Below are 14,177 nucleotides of genomic sequence, written 5' to 3' on the forward strand. Positions count from 1 at the left end.
ATTCACTATTTGTTAAAGCTCTATATAACCTTGATTTAATCCTTCCAGTGTCGTGACTATTGCTAGTCCAGGTGTATGGGTTTCCGCTAAAACCCATGTCTTGAAGGTCTGAATCTCTAATGTACTCTAGGACTTCTAAAGGAGTATGAGAAGTATTAGTATTTTTTTCAGACACATATAGAGTGATGTTAAGATCGCATATAAGAACCCAAGGGATATGGACTGTGGTACTAAGGTCTTTGATGTATTTCCATTGGCTAGGTTGTTCAATAATATACGGGGTTCCATAAAGGCAGGAAATAAACCACTCTCCTTTGGCAGGATCGTTGTTGATAATTGCATGTATCATGTTACTAGAGGACTGGAGAATATCTAGTGAAAAACCATCTTTCCACAAAACCCAACCATGTTATTATGTTACCCTTAAAAAATAAAATTTATTAAGTTAGTCCACCTGATCCACTAAATTAGTCCACTTGTTCCCGTAATTTAGTCCACCAAAACCTTAATATCCGCCTTCCGAATCAAAAATCTATCAGTGCTTAGTGATTTCATTTGGGGAGTTGGAAGAAGAGAGAGCAAAATAGGCTGATAGAGAAATTTTAATGAGCTAAAAAATTCAGCTCATCATTCAGCTCACCACTTTCACTATTTTGGTCCCATCACGTCCAAAAAAAATTCCAGAGGACTTCGGCCGCCTTCGTGTTTTCTTTTTTTAGCCCCCTAGTTAGAAAATCCTGGCTCCGCCACTGAGAGTAATATAAGACCACCTGCTTGACCTATGCTAGGAACATAACATCTATTAGGGAGATTTAGGAATCTAGTTAATCCGAGAATGGTGGCCTTGGGTTTCAGAATATTGAACTTTTCAATAGTGTCATGATTACCAGATTAGGATGGAGGCTTAAGGAAGACGCTAACTCTCTCATGGCTTCAATTTTTAAATGTAAATTCTTCCCTGATAAGGATGTGATGCATTTAGATACTAAACCCAAACAAACAGACAGTTGGATGCGGAAAGGCATAAAGAACGGTATTGCTCTAATTCAAAAAAAAAAATGTTTTTGGAATATTGGAAGGAGACAAGATAGATATCTGGATCGACTACTGGATCCCTAATAAGAAACCTCCTATAGTGAAGCCAAATATAGACACCGAAGGTCTCGACCATGTTAATGATTTGATCACTACAGAGAAAAATTGGAATATTGTGAAACTTAATGCTTGTTTTGACACTCAGACTGTGAACATAATAAAATAAATCCACATCCCAATGGACAACACAAAAGATAAGGCTATTTGGATTTTGATTAATGACGAGAAATTTTCTATTAAATCTCTTGATAATAACCTCAATACCAGCAACAACATAGCTACTGACTAGGGACCCATTTGAAACTTCAAGGTTTCGCCTTCAATAAAAATGTTCATGTGGAAAGTTGTAGAATCCATACTTCCCAACAGTATGCGAGTTGTTGCTGTCCTTCCGAGCATTAATACTACTTGTCAACTTTGCAATAATCATTGCGAAACTTTAACTCACTTGTTTTAGAATGTAACTTTGCTTCACAGGTTCGGAATCATCTCAACTTTCAGATGAGTTACGTGAAACACATCGATAACCCTTGTCATGAATGGATAAACTGTTGGTTTAAGAATGCAGGTAGAGATGGAGTTTACATGGGGTGGGCAGAGTTATGTAGTACCATAACTTGGCGCATATAGAAAGCTCGTTGTGACAAAGTTTTCCAAAAAAAAGTACAAAAAAGTTGGAAGACAACTAAAACCATAGTGAAATTCATAAACTCCACTATGAATGTTTATAATGCTAACTATATAACATTAATCAAAGTCTTTATTATGATCCTACGCAGAACTCTAACCTCCAAATAACTAACCTCAATTCTATCCTGGTTTTATGTGATACATAATTAACATTGCAATATCACTGTTATCAGATATTTGTGATTTAGCTATAGGATTAACTTTGATTGATGATGCAGGTAACTGAAAAGAAGCTAGAGGGGAATCTTTCGGATGGAACTCAAGAGAATAATCAGAGCTAAATGGTGCTAAAGCAGCCTTCCAGTGGGCAACAGATCTATCTGGCCACCACATAGAATTCCAGAGTGATTCAGAATCTATCCTTGGCGTTGCTTATTGGAATGTACGCTAAGGCGAAAAAAGAAAGATTCACGAATAACTCTTATTTTTGGAGATCACAACTCAAAAATTGTTAACTTTAAAGCTATATCTTTAAGTTTGGTTAGTAGATTTAACAATTTTCTATCGGCTAGTATTTCAAAACTTTGTAATCAGAATGTCATCCATAGAAGATGGATAAATGAAGACCTAATTGATTTAATTCAGGAACTAACTAATAATCCTGATTTCAGTTAGGCATTGCATTATCCTACCTATATATACTGTTTAAGTAAAGGTAGTGTACGTTCTCCTTTTCTTATAGAAGAAAAAAAACCGAAAAGTTCACACAAATATAAGCCTCAAACCCAGTACGTACACAGTCAACAGATCGCCAATTTGGACTGTATGCTGTAAGTTTTCACAACAAATTTTAAATCTATCAGCCTAAACTTACATAGACAACTTTTAATCATGTGTATGTAATGAAGAATATTCTAGTTTATAACAGACTTGCGATCCATTTAGTGAAGCAATTTCATAAGTCTCCATGCCATTAGACAAGGTTAGAAACTTAGAACCATCTTCAGAATTTTCAGCAATACCACGACCATGGAGAACTATGTCCCGTTGAGCAACAACGGCATAGTACTCCGTCTCCATATTCCCGATAAATTATCAGAACCCATTATAACTTTAACCTAATCAGAAAATATGTTGTGTGTTTAAAAACCAAAGGTTTGAAATGCATTACAGTACTTTACCTTCTAAACATACATCGAGAACAGTAAGAATAGAGTAATTAGACTTTTATGAGCACAATAACAAGAAAAAGCAATGGGTTATGAATTTGAACAAATTTTGATATCGTTTTTGAAGTTGGACAAAATCACTTCATTTAAAGGAGGGATTTTTAAGCTGGGTTTTAGTAGACAATTTGTGTTTTAAGGAGCAGTGTTGCCGCGTTATTCACTACGACTTATAAAAAAAGAATAAAGTCATAGTCCAGCCAAACATAAAAAGACGTTGAGCAAAATTTACTGCCAAGTCGACATCATCAAAAGAATTACCAATTTTAAAATTTTGTCTACTCATTTTTTATTTTTTTTTTGCAAAACACACAAAGTGATTTTGTAGTCTTATTAATTGTAGGGCCAGAATATCGCACAATCAATAAGTATGCGAAGTGAAGACTATCTAACGTAAGCGAGGGCTATCGCACATAGCAAAGTTGAGATGATGTATTTAATGATGTCAGCAAAGTCACGAGTAAAATGTGATGATCTATGCGAAATCGAGAATGAGTGAGTGAAATGAGCGAATGTAACGCACAGAGATTCCAAAAATAGTGGATCTCTTAGCTGTCATCCACTATGTAAACACCTATATAAAGAGAAAGGCAGGAGAGAGAAAGGAAGATACACACTTTAGAGGGGGACACATTTGTAGAGAGAGAAAACAGAATTTGTATTATTATTGTTATAATCTCCTTCTTCTTCCCTCACCAACCTAGAACTCCAAATACTCATTAATGGAATTTAAATGTAATCCAAATGTAATTTCAACAATCATAGTGAACCCTAACCCCGTGGATGTAGATCACATTGATCGAACCACTTAAATCTTGTGTCTTACTTTACATTTCCATAATTTTTATCTTCATTTTCATGTTAAATAAGTTTAGATCTAGAAATTCTTAATGGGGTGTTAGTTGTGGGATTTCCTGCAACTACATTTTTGGCGCTACAAACACTACCTGCTACTTGTTAGATTGAAGAAGATTCAAAGAATTAGCTATTATGAGAGTTAAACCTCACTGGATCTATCAATTTTGAAAGGAAAAGTGGAAATTTCAATGGATAAATTGTGTCTTCAAGCGGCAAACATCGACAACAGTTAAAGAAAGTAAAATAAAAAGATGAAGATGTAAAGCTAAATCAAAAGAACAAATCTCTACATCAGCAGAATCTACATCAGCTACGAGTCTCAAAAGGACAAATCTTACCAGATCTACAAAATTCGGAGGGAAAAACCAAAGCTTAAGTGGAAGATATTGATGTTCAGGATTAAAGAGTAAGAGGCGAATTGTTGAAGGAAGTGAAGGAATACGAAGATAAAGATAAGAGGCACTTGCTAAGATTTCTGTGACAAGCGAATAATAGCACGGATGGTTTAAGATCGAGAGAATAAACAATAAGTCACGGGTTCGAATTCGCACAGATACATGTTTTTCATTTTCTTCTTATTCCCAAAGACGTATAAAGGGTAAGGATAAAACAAAGTAATTTCCTTCGCACAGATAAAGTCAATACAGATAGTCATGAGTGAATATAAGGAGTTGAGCATCGCACGTTCGAATCCCACATTACTCATATTTTTTACTAGGATTGCTCCCAGTGCGAATAATATAATAAAAAAAAGATGTTATACGTTTATTTTGCATAAAGGTGCTTGAACAGTTGGTTAAGAGTGAAGAGTGAATAATTTGCATTCATGGTCGCATGATTGAATCCCAACACACAAATTTTATTCATTTTTCGCACCCTTACAAAGGGCCTAATAAGGAATAAGTTAAGCGAATAATACCTCACCAACAGAAGCAGGAAATGGTATAGATGGTCAGGGACTTGGATTACGAATTAAATGTCGCATGATCCATTATCACCGCACTCATAGTTTTTTATATATTTTCTCCAACTCCCAAAAGCGATGATAATCCAAAATTTCGGTAATTTACGTGTATTTCGCACCAGAGATCAGCACAGTGGGTTCACAGGGCAGAGTACAAGCTAAGAGTCGCGTGTTCGAATCCTACCTGAAGCATGGTATTTTTAGATTATGTTATGTGCGATGCTTTCGCACAGATGGACCGTTATTCCAAAAATAAACTTTGTGCGTTTCTTACGCACAAGAGAACCAGCACAGTTGACTACGAGCGAATACAATGAGTTTGATGACACACGTTTGAATATCCCCATCCTTTTCTTTTTTCGCATAATTTTGAGCTTCTAAGGGCAAAAAATGGAATAGAATTACAGCGTTGTGATTTTAGTTCGCACAGTTGGTTGGGTGCGTTTAATTCGTGCAGCAGGAAGCAAGATCGAATCTCACCATACACATAGTTTTGGATAAAGGCAGTATGCGAAGATAAAGTCAATTCAGCAGTATGCGAAGATTGTCAACAACAAAAAACGCACAGATAGAAGTCAAACTTCAGCTTTGTGCAATTATTTCGCATGAGAGAAGGTGCACTGATGGTCAATCAAGGAATATGCAAACCATAGGTCCAAAGTTTGAGTCCCACCTCTTTAACAAAATTTTTTGCAGAATTTTGCTGAAAGATCATTCCACCATATTACACCAAGTTCCTCATACTAGATCAACACCAATAAAGATTATCATCACATGGAAGCATACTATTAAGAAGAAAAGAAGCCAAGGCTACAATTATCTTAATCAAAGGCGATATCTACCCACCAAGAGGAACTCACATCCAGAGAAATATAGCGCTAAAACAAGAAGAAAGAAAAGCAAAGAATGAGACATTTTATGATAATATCATATCCAGAGACATACAAAAATAAGACCCTAATAAAAGACAGTAGAAAAGAGGAAGGGAATCCGAATATGGCGTGCAACTTAGTTCGCATACATGCAAGAGGCAAAAAGTAAGACCTAAAGCACGTCATAGTTTGGGTAAACCTGGTATGCATGACTCAAGGGAAAGAAACACCGACCCTAGAACTTGAGTCATGGATATTTGGGGTGAGAAAAACGAGAAACCCATCCGGGAAGAGGTTCCTTAAATTTCCAGTCTAAGTTTGTAATCTTAGATTGGAAGAGCAAGTGAGAAAGTCTCTCATAAGGAGTGCAGAAACTCGATCAGGGCGCCGAGGTACACGGTTGAGTCAAGAGTACCCGGGGCATCTGGAGCGTACCTTTCCAGTCTTGACAAGTCCTGACTATGATGCACTAGGTCCGAAGATACCCCACTTACGGTGCGGTCTCGTAACCATAAACCTTATCGGTGGTGGGATAAGAGACTGCGAAATCAACTGGTTGTTGTATTACCGGATGTGAGGAGCCAACCTTAACCCGGTAGAGGTAAGCTTCCTTGAAGAGGCAACCAGGGGGGAAGATAAGGACGACACCCTCCATTAGGGAGATGAATTGTGTCAAAAGACGTAAATGTCATGAGCCTTTTTATTCGTAAGAATATTAAGACTTGTCATATTTATGCACAAGAAAACTTGCAGAGGAAAAAATACAAGAGATGATAAGGCAAGATAAATGGGTCATTACTTGAAAGGGTAAAGACCGCCTGCGATTTTGCCGCCCGACCAAATAGAGGCAAAATTAGACCTCTACACAGGGAGGCGAAATAAAACCACACTAGAAACACAAAGACCTATATATTGTGATTATATTATTATTATGCGATTCTAATAGTGCAGAAATAAGGAAGATAAGAAACGATACGACGCGATACAATGAGCTAAAGATGGAGAAAGAACAAAGGTGAGAAAGACGAAACACAAGCAAGAGTATGCGAAAAATAATAAGTGCGCGAAGATGAATGCTTATACTAAAGACAAAGCCAAAGAAATGAAGAATGGAAGCAATTTGAAGTAACATCAACATTAGTGCGGCAAAATAAGCTAAGTAACACAATCATTATCTATATATTACATCAACAATAGATAAGCATTTCATGGCATAAGCATCGCATACACATTTCATGGCATAAGTATCGCATACACATTTCATAAACATAAACATGTCATCCAACACTTTATCAAGGATTCTCCCCTCATTGATAAAGAACAGAGGCAACTATGGATTACCAAAGAAACATTTTTTGTTCTTTATCTTCTCGGTCAGAATAATTTCCAAAGAAGTATCACCAACAACGGACACAAAATGAGGCAGAGAACATGGAGTAATAATTTTGCATAATTAGATGGCAATACTTATTATTCGCATTCAAGGACAAATACTTCTTATATTTTGAGGATTAGTACTTCTTATACTTCTTCAAGGATACTTCATACTTCGCATACTTCAATAAATGATACTTCATATATACTTCCCAAAGCTTCGGAACTTCATAAAAGAATAGAGGCAAGTACGTACTTTTCAAGAAACATATTCTTTCGTTCGTTCCTTCAACAACAAAGATCAAAGACTAGTTCAACATCATACGACTCACTCCAAGAACTACACCAATACGGATTTTTTTATTAAAGATCGCTCTTCAAGCAATATTCAAGAAAAAAGAGGCAAAATGTAGGGCCAGAATGTCGCACAATCAATAAGTATGCGAAGTGAAGACTATCTAATGTAAGAGAGGGCTATCGCACATAGCAAAGTTGAGATGACGTATTTAATGATGTTAGCAAAGTCACGAGTAAAATGTGATGATCTATGCGAAATATAATCTGTGCGAGAATGAGTGAGTGTACATGAGCGAATGTAACGCACAAAGATTCCGAAAATAGTGGATCTCTTAGCTGGCATCCACTATGTAAACACATATATAAAGAGAAAGGCAGGAGAGAGAAAGGAAGATACATACTTTAGAGGGGGACACATTTGTAGATAGAGAAAACAAAATTTGTATTATTATTGTTATTATCTCCTTCTTCTTCTCTCACCAACCTAGAACTCCAAATACTCATTAATGGAGTCTCAATGTAATCCAAATGTAATTTCAACAATCATAGTGAACCCTAACCCCGTGGATGTAGATCACATTGATCGAACCACGTAAATTTTGTGTCTTACTTTACATTTCCATCATTTTTATCTTCATTTTCATGTTAAATAAGTTTAAATTTAGAAATTGTTAATGGGGTGTTAGTTGTGGGATTTTCTGCAACTACGTTAATTATTAAGTAGAATCAGGTTCTATATATTGTATTAAACCCTATAAAACATGGACTTCCAAAAACAAACAATTAATAAATGAAAATAAAGCTACATATTTATTATTCTTCAAATGCCAGGTGCATCCATCTTCTCCTCATATTCCCATAAAGTTGTCAGATATTATTTTCATGTACTTCTGATTTAACATGTCGTTATAAATAAATGACTTTACCATGTCATATTGGAGGTAGATTTTATGTACTTTGCAATTTATCAGTTTCCTCCACCACCTCGAATTGTAAGAACTTGTTTCTAAATTTCCGAACTTCTTCATTACCCTTACAAACATGGGAAACCTCGGATGAACAAATTTATAGGTTAACAAATCTTATAAATTTAATGATTCCCATTTTCACGTATAATTCATTCATTCTTATTAGCATGCAAATTGCAAATGTGTGTAATAATAATCTTGAATTTCAAATGAGAAAGAGCAATCAATACAGACCAATTTTACACCCATCGAGACAAGTTGATTTTGTGGAATCATCTTGAAAACATGCTTTTAGCTAGTCCTGAAATATAAAAATAAATACGTGCTTTATGCTTGGTATTGAAACGATTCTAAGCGCTACAAAAAACGTTCAATCTGGTCGCATTTTATTTTAATTTGCATTCTTCGATCACTAAAAGAACAAAAAAAGCGATCATACAATTTGCAAAATGGGAAGAAACAGCACGACAAGTGATGAGGCGACAAGGTATAAATTTCGTTTGCCAACCGAAAACTGCGGAGCCATATTAGAATTCGAACCATTCCTAGGAGTTCCGCCGTCTATGGAAGGTGGTTGAACATTCATCGCAGGGGCGGGGGAGATGCTGGTGAGTCTGCGCGGTCATTGACGGAGGGTGGCTGAACATTAATTGTTGGGGGTGACGCTGCTCCGTCATTTACATAAGGCGGCTGAACATCTATTGTCGGGGTTGGTGCTGGTGACGCTGCTGGAATTGGAGGAAGTTTATCATTCCTTGAATGGACAATTCCATCAGTACCTGCAGGGAAACAAGAAGATAAATAATTGATATGCTAGCATCCTAAGCAGTTGTTTAACAACAATATATTAAAATCGAATCGGCTTTGGAGAAATTATACTCACAGTTAGACGCCTTCCAGCCCAACACCATTTTCTCCCGATCGAAAACAATATTGTGACCGATCATAAAACTATCTGCATAAAGAAAGCAAACAATGTGCTATGAGCAAAGCAAGAATTCTTGGTACGTTGAACATCCTAAGTTGAAAGCATCCTCACTATGCTGTCTACGGACTGACACGAGACTTTCCCCAGAAGGACCCTATTAAGTTGGTAAACATATGCATTTGGTAAACAAATATATATACTTACTGCCAATGAAATTCCCTCCAGAAGACTTGATAACACCCAAGCAATATGCGGTAACAGTCTGCAAATTAAGAGATGACGGATTAAGTGTTTGGTATAAATTTAAAAGGTATTCAAATATAACGTGAACCTGATGTCGTACCCCATCAGATGTTATCGGAACCATTGGGTAATAAACATTGAATTTGCTCCCACCCTTCATGATGAAAGTGATATTTGGTATGTCCGAGCTGCACACATTAGAGTAGATATCTTAGTTAAGAATGGATACCAGTGATGGAGAGCATGTTAATGGAAATAACCATATAGAAAAGAACGGAACAGTTTGTTAGTGTGTGAGACCTAACCTAATAAAACTAACATCGTAACAGTATTCAAAACTGATCGTTGGGTCAGCAGAATATCGTTTATCTATCTGTAAGTCGAACTGCAAAAAAGAACAGCACACGTTACATTATGTTGGACACAAATTCAATTTATGTTTTAAAGTTCAGAGAAGAATAGAAGTCGTTACTTGAACTACTTACAGTATCACATAGAGCCGTGTATGCTGGATCTTCTAAGTATGTATATTCTGCACCAGAGTAAAATATTGCAGTAACATCCAGCTCGTCACTTAGATTCCCCCCCACACTCAATTGAGAGACACTAATGTTATACATTGTGCTGTGGAATGAGTTTGAAGATAAACAGAATGAGAAACTCCTCAATTGTTTTGATGGAAAACAGAGAAAACAAGAGAAATGGAAGATTACTCGAGATTGAAAGGAGTTTTTTGGTCTGAGCTTCCTTTGTCCCCAAAGCTAATTCTTCCAACCCCATCAGTTCCAAAACACATGGAAAACGAATCTGCTACTAGGCCTTCCCTTGACAAAATGCTTGGAACAGATGTGTTCCCAATAACCCATTGCGAGCCATACCGTCCAAATAAAAACCAGTCTGAACCTGACCGCAACTACATACCGGAAGCATGTGTTACTGTCAGATTAACAACCCGTATATTGTTGCATGTTGTACCTGAAAATTGTGTATTCAACCAATAGCGAAAGCTACTTACCCGAATGTTATCCTTGCATCAATGTCTTTTGGCTTATGATTGTCTGTTTTCAAACGCAAGACATCCTCTACCAAAACTCCGGAAGAAGAAATATTAGCATTATATGAAACTTGATAAGGGCATTGACTAGATGACGTAGAGCAGTTGCTTTTACATAAACTACTGTTGCAGGTCACAACTTTGCTTGTCGAGGAAGAGCTCATGCTGTATGTATTGAGATTTGTTTCCTGGTAAGAGTGACGTCCATTATTGTAAGTAGCAGAAATAACTAACAAAAAAATACACATACATAACAGCATATTCACTGTAGAACACACTAAAAAGCCCACGTGTATCCTCTTACCCGTCACCGGACTTTTGAAGACAAAAAAGCTAATAAAGGAGAGCTAAAGAGAATTTTCTTACAAAAGAGATTTTTCACAAAGAGACTAGAAAGTAGGTATATCATTTATTCCATGACTAGTGGAGTGCACCCATGTAGACGGATATAACCTCTCCTTACGTTTGAAGCAATAGTTTCCCATCACCAACTTGATAGGGAGAGAATAGATAATTAGATATCCAGCAATAGTTATTGGTTACCATTTGGGACGAATATTAACTTTGCATCATTAACGGCTGGATGGTTACGCCTGACACTGTAGGGCGCAGGTGTCATAGAATCATGGGGACAGGTGGCAGATATGGTCATGTTTTTTTCTATGATAGTAGAAAACTAGAAACGGATATAAAGGTTGTTAATATATGATAGTATTTATTTTTGTAAACTAAGACCTTTATTCAATTTTCATGCACGTAGCAAAATTAGTAAACTGTGGTCAAGAAACAATGAAAAGGTAAGGAAAAAGAGAGAAGACACAAATACAGACTTCTCTGTTCATATAGTTCTGACCACATGGCACCCACAGCAATTTGGTCCCTGTATCAAGCGCGACCAAGAACGACAAACTTGGTGTCCCCAACGAAATATTAGCATAGTGCAAACTGAAAAATTGACACCAAGATTCAGTAAAAATGAGCATCAGCTTTCTCAATGATATGAATTTTGGCAACAACTTTTCAAACTTGTCAAACAACAACGAATTTGGTTGTCTGCAAAATTTAAGATTTCGCGAAATACCATTCCCGACCTAAGATTTAATCTTGGGTATATAATGTTGGAGTCTTGCAACAATAGAAGAAACATCAGATGTATCAAACAATAAATATAAAGAACCGTATCAAACAACTCTACCACGAAAAAATTGATGAGGGCAGAATCACAGGTTCAACAAGTTATCCTTAACACATTAGTTCGCGGGTATATTCTAAAGTAATGCTAAACCCCAACGTGCGAAGATGTGTCCATGATAAGACTGCCCGATATAACTTGTATTAGCACAATATAAGTTACCCACTCTTAAACTCAGCAACGGGGATGTAAGTAAAACGCCGTACGAAAATAAAAGCAAGAAGATGAAGAAAAGTAGACCTAGAGATGGTCGCTGCTTATGTGTTTTGAAAAAAGATTTTCGAGTTGTATTTATAGGAAAATTAACTTGCAAATCAAGTTATCTTTAGGTTTTTTCTTATAAAACGAGATTTGTTTATTGTAAAACAATTAAACATAAAAAAAGAATTTTTTCCATAAACAAAACTTTTAAATAAATTATTTATCAAGTTAAAAACTTGCAAAAAAAAATTTCAAGTAGACACGGACTTGGTGCTTGGTACACGCGCATGGGCATGGGTCGAAACATGTATTTTGAAAAGTAGACCTGGTCGCTGCTTATGTGTTTTGAAAAAAGATTTTCGAGTTGTATTTATAGGAAAATTAACTTGCAAATCAAGTAAGCTTTAGGTTTTTTCTTATAAAACGAGATTTGTTTATTGTAAAACAATTAAACATAAAAAAATAATTTTTTCCATAAACAAAACTCTTAAATAAATTATTTATCAAGTTAAAAACTTGCAAAAACTAATTTCAAGTAGACACGGACTTGGTGCTTGGTACACGCGCATGGGAATGGGTCAAAACATGTATTTTTCGCCCCACCCGCTCCACCCACATTGTTTTACCACATATCCATGAGAACATGGTAATATAGTGGAGCACCTCTTTAGTTTTCCACAATGTGGGACTAAAGGTTCCATTTCATTCACTCAAAAATGAGTGAGTATCCTTAGACCCTTAGGTCATGAGATCAAACCACACCAAGACCAAAAAATCATTTATTAAATCACTCATTTTCTCCAATAATCCCCACATGGATGAAATCTCGGTAAAACACGAAAAATCAGAGTACGGAAAATACCATTTAGGCAAAGGTGTCCATGAGGTGTTGAACCTTGATTAGTGAGAAGTTACCGGAACTACTAGCTAGACAGTGAACTATGTCTTGAACTGCTAGCGTTTGGTGTAATTCTAATAACATCCATGCATGATATCCTCCAAGTGTTGCTAAGTTCGTGTCGTTTAGTCCATTTTGGCCCTGGACAAATCCTGTTTCTCAAAATGCTTTAGAGAATCGGCTCCATTCTCATTGGAAGCGACTCACTTCCTCATTCAGATAGCTGAGTTCCATCAAGAGTGTTTACTTCTACACCCCACTTTAATCTTAAATTGAAACTATAGAACTCATTAAGACTTAATTAAAAGTCATCCTCCACATGAAGTCACACTATCACATCAACGCCATATGGAAGGGACGGAGAATGAAATTCTATGATAGTGTTTACCTTTACCCACCATAAATTAGTTGTCTCATTCGAAACCTTGTTATTGGAATCTCCAGTCATCAAGGTTGAGTATCCTTCATGGCAAGTTTAATTATTTGAGCCTAAGCCCCATCCCCTTTGATGCTTTACTAACTATATCCTTGGGCAAACCTTTCGTCAAAGGGTCCGCGATATTCTCCTTGGACCTTGTCCAATCTATGGAAATAACGCCTGTGGAGATTAGTAATTTCAAAGAATCATGTCTTCTACGCATATGTATAGACTTTCCATTGTAAAAGCTATTCTTAGCTCCACCTATTGCAGATTTGTTGTCACAATGTATAAATATAGCTGGCACAGGCCTATGCCAGAGAGGAATATCTTCTAAAAAGTTTCTTAGCCATTCAGCCTTCTCTCCTGCTTTATCTAACGCAAAAAAATCCGACTCCATAGTTGAGCGAGCTATACATGTCTGTTTGGGACTCTTCCAAGATACAGACGCACCTGCTAGAGTGAATACATATCCACTCGTAGACTTAGACTCCTCTGAGTCTGCTATCCAGTTCGCATCGCAAAATCCCTCAAGGACGGACGGATACCCTTCATAATTCAAACAAAAGGTCATTGTGTACTTCAAGTACTTTAGCACTCTATTAAGTGCATCCCATTGATTCTGCCCTGGATTACAAGTATACCTGCTTAACCTACTCACATCATAAGAAATGTCTGGTCTCGTACAATTCATCAAATACATCAGACTTCCTATGACTCTCGAGTATTCAAGTTGGTTAACACCTACACCCTTATTCTTCATGAGTTTGCAAGAAGAATCATATGGAGTGCAAACAGGTTTACAGTCAAACTGATTATATTTCTTAAGTATGGATTCAACATAATGAGACTGACTCAGACTATAGCCATTATAAGTTTTTCTAATCTTCATCCCTAATATGACATCAGCGGGGCCTAAGTCTTTCATGTCAAAGTTCTCATTCAACATTTTCTTAGTG

General features: G+C 36.5%; 1 pseudogene; it reads right to left on the reverse strand.

Annotated features, from left to right (window-relative positions):
- Window positions 1-9,235: 9,235 nt before the first annotated feature.
- On the reverse strand, window positions 9,236-11,161 carry LOC113344895 (annotated as a pseudogene).
- Between the last annotated feature and the right edge of the window lie 3,016 nt (window positions 11,162-14,177).

This window comes from Papaver somniferum, unplaced genomic scaffold (assembly GCF_003573695.1).
Source record: "Papaver somniferum cultivar HN1 unplaced genomic scaffold, ASM357369v1 unplaced-scaffold_80, whole genome shotgun sequence".
NCBI lineage: Eukaryota > Viridiplantae > Streptophyta > Magnoliopsida > Ranunculales > Papaveraceae > Papaver > Papaver somniferum.